This window comes from Aquarana catesbeiana, linkage group LG12, assembly GCF_042186555.1.
Source record: "Aquarana catesbeiana isolate 2022-GZ linkage group LG12, ASM4218655v1, whole genome shotgun sequence".
In the NCBI taxonomy this organism is placed as follows: Eukaryota; Metazoa; Chordata; class Amphibia; order Anura; family Ranidae; genus Aquarana; species Aquarana catesbeiana.
This window is the reverse complement of record NC_133335.1, coordinates 211880747-211890635: the sequence shown is the minus strand read 5'-3', so window position 1 is coordinate 211890635 and position 9889 is coordinate 211880747.

The following is a 9889-nucleotide window of genomic DNA, read 5'->3' as shown; positions in this document are numbered from 1 at the left end:
ACCCCTTACAATGGTCGTCAGTAGGAATAATGCTCCTTACATTGGTGGTTAGTGGGTAGAATGTCCTTTACATTGGTGGTTAGTGAGAAGAATGCCCCTTACATTGATGGTCAGTGGGAAGAATGCCCCTTACACTGGTGGTCAGTGGGAAGAATGCTCCTTACATTGGTGGTCAGTGGGAAGAATACTCCTTACATTGCTGGTCAGTGGTAAGAAGACCCCTTACATTGGTGGTCAGTGGGAAGAATACTCCTTACATTGCTGGTCAGTGGTAAGAAGACCCCTTACATTGGTGGTCAGTGGGAAGAATAATCCTTACATTGGTGGTCAGTGGTAAGAAGACCCCTTACATTGGTGGTCAGTGGGAAGAATAATCCTTACATTGGTGGTCAGTGGTAAGAATGCCCCCCGTACAGAAATCTGAAAAGGTAATTGGTGTCAGTGGAAATTTGTCTGAGAGGTAGAAATTGCTTATTGCTCAAGGAACCCCTAGCAACCTCTGGAGGAACCCTACTTGAGAATGGCTGCTATCTTCTAAATACCCCGTCAGTAATGCTGATGTAGCACCCTCTACTTGTGGGTAGGTGCTTGGTGGTGTTTTTGCTGATAGTGTAGTATATAGAGACAGGCAAATTTAGCCAGGGCCCTGTTCTTTTCTAGGCCTGGTTGTTTATTCAGGGTTGGAAGTGTCAGAATAGAGGGGGGTGTGGCCCCCTGGGCTCAGGGATACCTTCTCTGCTTAACAGTGGATTGTGCTGGAAAGAGAGGATGGGCTGAGACCTGAGTGGCAGGAAACCCATGTGAGAGGATTGACCAATGGTTAATTTACATGGTCAAGGGGAGGTCTCTCATAAAAAAGGGGGGTCACATGCTCTGGGGTCTTTTGGGTCAAGTTTTTTTGGAGTTTGGAGATGAGGAGGTTCCGGTCCAGAGGCTCAGGAGTTCAGAGATCCCGGGGCCTGGGAGCAGGAGGAGAATCCAGGGAGACCGGAAGTCTGGCCCCTGGAGATGAAGCTAACATGTAGCGCTGGGGAAATACCGGGCGTCCCCAGGCGGGGGATGTGCCAGGCAGTATTGGAGGAGGAGGAAGTAGGAACAGTATCAAGCACTTTCAAGGACTGAGGGAAGTTTGACATACAAGTCATGGAAATAGGCAGTGATAGCTTGTGACTTTGAGTTCAACACCCATAGGAATCTCATCAGTCAAACAGAAAGGATTAGTCAGAGTGATCCTCTTCTGTCTAACTTGAGAGTGTTGTATCATATACAGAAAATGGAACCAGGAAAGGATCGCTATAAGGGGGTTGAGTAACAAAGCTACGGCTATAAATTAACACCCCACAAAGAACCGGAGGAAAGGGGCATCTCATATACCTCACTAAATAGCCCCCACCCCCCACAGATTTATTCGCAAATAAAGAAATATAAATCTGGAATTCTGATTGTTTGGTGTCATGTGATTGCATGGGGGGATTGGAAGCGGAGTGATCGGCAAAAGGTAATGAACAAAATCAGCAGCCCCCATGGGGCTACCGCTACACTTAGTATTTCTACTTTCTCTTGACCAGACCCAGACTGGGACCAGGCCTGGGCATTTTAGACTGAACAGCCAATTTAACAAATGTTTTCTTTTAAAGCAAAACCTTACTGTGAGAGGAGGACCAAGACCCCTGCAAGCTTATTGGAGGGTGGCAGACCAGCACAGCGCCACAGAAAAAGAATAAAGACAGTATCTGACTATGTCCATAGTGTATCCCAAGCACGTTGAATATCCTATGTTATGTGCATAGCCTGATAAAGCTTTATTTCTCCTCCGGATGGTTGGCTAGGCTACCAACTTACTGTCCCTTCTTGAACAAGGTGTAAACCAGCCTTGTGTCGTGGAGCCCATTGCCAGAACTTGGCTCCACTAACTTGCCTGGCAGGGGGGCACTAGCTTGGGCACCTGGGGCAATTGCCCTGCATCTCTTGCAGGGTGCCTGGGGTCGTCCCTTCTGTGGCAGCCAGCATTGCTTTGATTTGGGGGGGGGGCATGTCCTCAGCTCTGAGGGGTTCATGCTATGACTTGTAGTCCTTCACTTTTGGGGGGAGGTTCACATCCCCAACAGTGAATGACTACAAGTCCCAGAATAAACCCCTGAGATCTAAGGATGTGACCCCTTAGATGTCAGGGGTTCATGCTAGTTAGGGGAGTGTCACATCCTCAGCTCTGAGGAGTTCATGCTGGGACTTGTAGTCCTCCACTTTTGGGGGGGTCACAGCCCTCAAAAGTGAAGAACTACACATCCCAGCATGAACCCCTGAGATCTAAAGATGTGACCTCCTCTTGCCCTTTCTATCCTTTTGAGGATGTCATCTGTCTTCCAACACCAGCTCAGCTGCCATCCTTTCTGTCCTTGCATCTCTGCCCGGCTCCTTCATGACAGCCCAACAGGTTCCATCCCGTGGCCTCACCTCAGACTCTCAGATCCACTTCCCTTCCCTTTCTGAGCAGGAGGCCACCATCGCAGAGGCTTGAAGAGGTGGGTGGATATCAGAAGAGGTACTCACCGAGGCCGAAATGCCGAGAGCGGTTCACCCTTGCGACTAAGCGCAGTCCACCCCCTGGAGGTGTGACAGGGAGTGAATGCACAAAGAGGCACGGGCTACCCAGGAAACAGGTGGTTGCTGGCGTGAAGTCCTTGTCAGAGAGGAGTAGCTGTGCAGCAACTAGCAAGTGGAGTGTCACAGAGCAGGTACAAGAGAAAGTCCAGAACCAGGCTGAGGGTCAAACACACAGGTTAGAATATCCAAACACAGGCTGAGGTGTTGTGGCAGGTAGATACAAGAGAAGTCCAGGATACAGGCAAAGGTTCAAGGGAAGGAGACAGTAGGCAGGTCCGGGTCACAGGCAGAGGGCCAAACACTGGAGAAGGGCGGAATCCGTTTAACAAGCCAAGGGTCAGGTTCAGGAGACAAGCAGAGTAGCCGAGGTCAATCCGGGTCAAAAGCAGGTAATCAGGTGACAATCAGGAAGCAGAGATACACAGGAAGCTGAAGACAAACCAGCAAAGATCCTGTGTGCTAGAGTCCTTTTTATAGGCAGCCCAAGGGTCATGTGGGATGTGCGCTAGTGCGCATGTGCGTGCGCCGGATTGCCAGACCGCGAATGTGCATGCGCCGTTCCGCCGCGCATGCACGCAGGAACACGGCTTTAATGCCTGGAAACACTATTTCCCTGACAGTGGAGCTGAACACCAGCAGGAGGAGGAGGAAGTTACATCCTCCTCCACTCTGAATGCTGGGGCCTCTCTCTGCATTATGCAATGTCACTGGTTGCTAGGTCCTAGCAACCAGACAGTGGGCAGTGGGGGCCAGTGGTGTAATCAGCGGAACTGGATCTCGGCCAGGACTAGAGCAGCCCTGGGGTGGAATTGGCACCCTGCCCCCTGGCCCAGTTCGCCTTGACATGCAGCCCAGTAGCCCCAGCCCACCGAGCAAATGCCTGGTGTGCCCTATGGCCAGTCTGGGCCTGCTCTTGACCACCACCTGGGTTTATACTGATACAGTTTTAGCACCACATTAAAAGAGAAGTATGACCAAAGCTTTTTCTGGCCATACTTCTCATTTGGGTCACAGGAGAATGCACTTAGTTTTGCTCTCCTGTGACCCAGAGTCAGTTAATAGCAGGCTATCTCCCACACCAGGCTCTGGAAGGATCCCACCGATTTTCCTGATTGACAGCTGGCTCGTGCTCTCAGTACAATGTTCCAGTGAGCACTAGAGAGGCAAAGCGGAGACAGTCACCACTGCCTGCTAAGAGCAGACAGAGAACTTAGTTATCAGCGGTTATCTGAACGCTCAGTTCTCTGTCTTAAAGGCAACGTGGGATGGCTGCAGCATAGAGATGAGCATGAAGGTTTTTTGTTTTGTTTTTTTATGTTCCCCAGTACAACTCCTTTAAGTGATTGTATCTCAGCTAACATGTTAATACCATTGTTTTAAACATTATTAAATACATTGTTAAACAATTTAATGGAATGGTGTGCTCATTCCACCAGTGTAAAACAAATGAATAATGTGACAATAGACATGTCATATATAACATAAATAATGCATGCGTGAACAAACAAAAAAGTGATTAGTGATAAGTAGGGATGGGCCGAACACCCCCCAGTTCGGTTTGCATCCAGATCATGCGAAGGGACCGAAAGTTCGCGCGAACATTCGAACACCGTTAAAGTCTATGGGACTCCAACGTGAGAAATCAAAACTGGCTAATACCTTTAAAATACCTGGGGGGTGTCTATAGTATGCCTGTAAAGTGGCGCGTGTTTCCCGTGTTTAGAACAGTCCCTGCACAAAATGACATTTCTAAAGGAAAAAAAGTCATTTAAAACTGCTTGCGGCTGTAATGTAATGTTGCCCCTCCCAGCCCATTACCAGGCCCTTTGGGTCTTGTATGGATATTAAGGGGAACCCTGCACCCAAATTAAAAAAAGAAAAGGCGTTGGGCCCCCAGGCCCTATAAACTCTGAACAGCAGTAAACAGGCGGTGCAAACAAGACAGGGACTGTAGGTTTGTTCTTATGTAGAATCTGTTTGTAATTTGGAACAGGTACATTTTGCAAGTGTAGCTCCAGCCAAAAAATATATTGTGAAGCTTTTTGGAAAACATAGGGAAGGGTTATCACCCCTGTAACATTTGTTTTGCTGTCTGTGCCCCTGTTCAGAAGATTTCACCTCACTTTCCCAATGACAATTGGATTTTGAAAATTTGGGGTTTTTAAGGGAAACAAGGATTAGTAGTAAATCAGTGGTGGAGACACCTTTTTCCCATATTAACTATTACAGGAGAGAATTTCCCTTCCTAGGGGTAGATTTCCTCTCACTTCCTGTTGTCTCCCTCCGTTTGTAAGTAGGAGTCGTTTGTAAGTCGGATTTTTGAAAATAGGGGACCACCTGTATATACTATACGGCCTGTCCTATACACTCTGTGGAAAATTGGGCCTCAGGTGTTGGTGGTACCAGAACACTGTAAGCCCTCACAGTTACTCTTGGTGGGTGCAGGAACGGGTCCTGCTGTGAAATATTATATCAAGAATTGTAATTACATGCCCTTGTTGAACAGGGGCAGAAAAATTGGGCCTTTGGTGGTGGTGGTACCACAACACTGCAAGCCCTCACAGTTACTCTTGGTGGGCGCAGGAATGGGCCCTGCTGTGAAATATTATATCAAGAATTGTAATTACACACCCCTGTTAAACAGGGGCAGAAAAATTGGGCCTTACGCAGTGGTGGTGCCACAACACTGCAACCCCTCACAGATACTCTTGTTGAGCACAGGAACGAGCCCTGCTGTTAAACATTACAGCAAAAATTGTAATCACTCGCCCCTGTTAAACAGGGGCAGAAAAATTGGGCCTTAGGCAGTGGTGGTGGTGGTGCCACAACACTGCAAGCCCTCGCAGATACTCTTGTTGAGTGCAGGAACGAGCCCTGCTGTTAAATATTACAGCAAAAATTGTAATTACAAGCCCTGTTAAACAAGGACAGAAAAATTGGGCCTTAGGCGGTGGTGGTGGTGCCCAGAACCAAAAATGTTCTTAAAAGCTATTAACATGAACATTGAGGAGGAATAGTATAGTCACTCAGCATAACAGGATAGTCACTGAGCATCAGCATAGGCGTCAGCGAACAGGCGCACTCTGTGATCGGTTACAAAGCCTCCAGCGGCACTGAATGTGCGTTCCGAAAAAAAGGCTGGATGCAGGACAGGCCAGTAGCTCAATTGCATACTGTGCAAGCTCTGGCCAGTGATCCATCCTCAAGACCCAGTAACCCAGTGGATTTTCGGTTGGAAAGGTCTCCAAGTCTGATCTTGCCCCTAGGTATTCCTGCACCATGTACAACAGACGCTGGCGATGGTTGCTGGAACCGATCAGACCTTTGGGCTGCGGAATAAAAAATTGTCTGAACGCATCGGTCACACAGCCACCTTCTCCACCGCTCCTTCTGTGACTGATTGAAGCCTCAGCAACACATTGTCCAGGAGGAGCAGGAAATTGTAACCTCTGGAAACGCATTGCACGAACCTTTCTGCAAGGCCTCCCAAAGATGTTTCATCCTCTGCTCCCTCTGCGACAGCTGGATAAGTTCTGCCACCTTACCCTTGTAACGTGGATCAAGAAGGGTTGCCAGCCAGTACTGATCCCTCTCCTTGATTCCACGAATCCGAGGGTCCTTTTGAAAGGCTTTGCAGGATTAAGGAGGCCATGCAGCGTAGGTTTGCTGAGGCATTCAGTCAGGAGTCCTCTGGGTCACTAAGGACAACATTATCCGCAGCCACCTCAAGCCAGCCACATACAAGTCTATGGGTTTCTGGGGCCTGAAAACGATCCCTTGAAGACTGCTGCTGATGCTGAGTGCCAGGTTTCACCTCCATGCTGACACAATCTTCCTCCTCCTCCTCTTCCTGTGTGATAGGCGGGCCTGCAGGAATACTGTCTGGATAAAGGGGGCTTTGAGAGGTAAGGAAGTCCTCCTCTTCCTCCCTGTGTTCTGCCTCAAGTGCCCTGTCCATTATTCCATGCAGCGTGTGCCCCAACAGGTAGACAAGAGGGACAGTATCACTGATGCATGCACTGTCACTGCACACCATCCTCATGGCCTCCTCAAATGGTGACAGGACAGTGCATGCATAGTTACATAGTTAGTAAGGTCGAATAAAGACACCAGTCTATCCAGTTCAACCTGAGTGAGTTTGGGTGTGTGTCTACAATTATCCCTATTTATTTAAGGTACCCATATAGCACTGTCAAGTTACGCAGCGCTCCACACATACATCGCACGCTCACATCGGTCCATACCCTCAAGGAGCCCACAATCCAAGGCCCCCAACTCACACATTCATATACTAGGGCCAATTTTGGACAGAAGCCAATTAACCTACCAGCATGTCTTTGGAGTGTGGGAGGAAACCGGAGTACCCGGAGGAAACCCACGCAGGCACAGGGAGAACATGCAAACTCCAGGCAGGTAGTGGCATAGTTGGGATTTGAACCAGTGACCCTTTTTACTGCTAGCCAAGAGTGCTACCCACTACACCACTGTGCCGCCAATGCATCCTTGATCATGAGCCACTGGCGTGGAGAAAAAAAGCCAAGCTCCCCTGACCCTGTCCTGGCGCCATACTTGCACAGGTAGTCTGCTGCCTGTGCAGCCTCTGCAGCATTGCCAACATTGAGTTCCACCTGGTGGGCATGTCACAGATGAGGCAGTTCTTGGGCAGGTTGCATTCCTTTTGGAGGTCAGCCAGCCGAGCACTGGCATTATATGAACGGCGGAAATGCCCACAGACTTTCCTGGCCTGCCTCAGGACATCCTGTAAGCCCGGGTACCTGCACAAGAACCGCTGCACCACCAAACAGGGAACATGGGTGAAGTGTCCCTGTTGGAGGGTGGAGAGGAGGTTGGTGCCATTGTCGCAAACCACCATTCCTGGCTGAAGCTGGCATGGCATCAACCACCTCTGAGCCTGCCCCTGCAGCGCTTCCAGAATCTCTGCCCCAGTGTGGCTCCTGTCCCCTAAGCAGACCAAATCAAGCACTGCATGGCATCTTTTTTCCTGAGTGCTTGCGTAGCCCCTAAAACATCTACGGAGCACCGCTGGTTCCGAGGAAATATCTGCACAGGAAGAGGCCATAGAGGAAGAAGAAGAGGAGGGGGTAGAGGAGAGAGGTGTGGCTGAATCACCACTACCAGCATTTTGGAGGCGTGGTGGTGGAACAAGCTCCCACAATACTGCACCCTGTCCTGAATCCTTCCCAGCTGCCAGCAGAGTTACCCAGTGCGCCGTGAAAGAAAGGTAACGTCCCTGTCCATGCCTGCTGGACCATGAGTCAGCGGTAATATGCACCTTACCACTGACCGAACTGTCCAACGAGGCCAAGACATTGCCTTCCACATGTCGGTAGAGAGCCGGAATGGCCTTCCGAGAAAAAAATTGGCGTTTGGGAACCTGCCACTGAGGTACCGCACATTCCACAAATTCTCGAAAGGGGGCAGAGTCTACCAGCTGAAAAGGCAGCAGTTGGAGTGCTAGCAATTTAGCCAAACTAGCATTCAGCCGCTGAGCATGTGGATGGCTGGGACCGAATTTCTTTCACCGGTTTAGCAACTGGGGTAGGGAAATTTGCCTGCTACGATCGGATGTTGGTGTACTGCTAGCAGATCGCCCGCAAGTGCTTGGGACACCTAATTCTACACTTTCATTCCTCTCAGTGCAGGTCTCTGAGAGGACTGAAGGTATAGTGGGGTTGGAGATTCCAGCTGATGAGGAGCAAGGAGAGGTCCGCCTTGTTCTTTGATGTGGGTCTTTTAAGTACGCTTGCCAACGAACTGCATGGGAGTTCGACATATGTCTGGTCAAGCATGTGGTGCCCAAGCGGCTGCTGTTTTGGCCACGCTTGATACGCTTCAGACATATGTTGCAAACAGCAACGGTGCGATCTGCTGAACACGTCTCAAAAAAGGCCCACACCAAAGAACTTTTAGAAAAACGCGCGGAGTCAGCAGTGCCCTGCACATGCGGAGCTCTGTGGTGTGATGCAGTCAGTTGGCTGCCCTTAAGCTGGCCCCTGGAGGGCATCCTGCCTCGTTGGAGATGTGCCTCCTCCTCCTCCTCTCTTCTGTCTGGAATCCACATAGATTCAGTGACCTTATCATCCCCTCCCTCCTCGCCACTGGAGCAAACCTGGCAGTATGCTGCAGCTGGGAGAACATGACTGCCAGTTTCTTGTCCTTCTTGGGCACCCCCTCTCTTTGGGCTTACGTTACTGCCTTCATCCTCAACCTGAGTACCATCATCAGAGCCTTGAAAATGCTGCGCATCCTCCTGTAGCATGTACCCTACACTGTGGTCGAACAGTTTGGGAGACTTCAATGGATCTCAGGAAGGGCGTAAGCTGACTAGCCCGAAACGTAATACATCCATCCATCCATATCTGAATCTACTCATGTCTGAAACTGTGTAGGCATTTGTTGCCTTTGATATTGCTTGAAAGGATTATACTTGCTTTGTAAATTTCTCCTGAAGATATTGTGAAATAAAGCAAAGAAGTTTTTAAGTGCAGCAACCTCTTGGATATATATATATATATATATATATATATATATATATATATATTAGACTGACTGTATATACACTGCAGCTAACTGAATCAACTGACTGCCTGAAGTATATTCGAAACAGTAGAGCAGGAACGGTCTACAGTGAGATCTAGCTAAACTGGATACAGTGGATAAATATATATTGTAATATCATAAAAAATACTGCGCTATCCCATAAGTGGAAATGATCCCCACATGTGTGTGATGAAAAAACAAGTATCTCAACCCAAAAATTGAAATATAAAATGCTGCTGCAACCTTAGATGTGAAACAACCTCCACCTTACTAGCTATACAATTTAAAGGCTGCGCTGCTAGTGCAAATACATGATCATATTAACTGAAAATACCATAATTATGAATAAACACAAGTAAATTGTTTCATAACCAAAAATATGCACATAAATCGCATGCAAAAAAAAAAATCGCATGTAAAAAAATTTTTTAGTGAAACATTCAGTAAACAAAAACGATTAAATTGAGTCCATTTAGTCATAGATTGAAATGAACTGTAGGTCTTGTGGGTGTAGAAAATAGTTGGATAGAGGGAGAAAGACACCCTTCCTTCAAGTGATATAAAAATTATCCCCGTAAGGAGCGTGATGTTAAAATAGAGAGAAGATCCTCCACCTCAAGTAAGGTAAGCCCCTTACCAGATCCAAAGATCTCCTGTCACAGAGATCATGCACACATGTGGCTGTGTCCCCCAGCCACTGGGTCTCTGTCAGTGCGCAGATCGG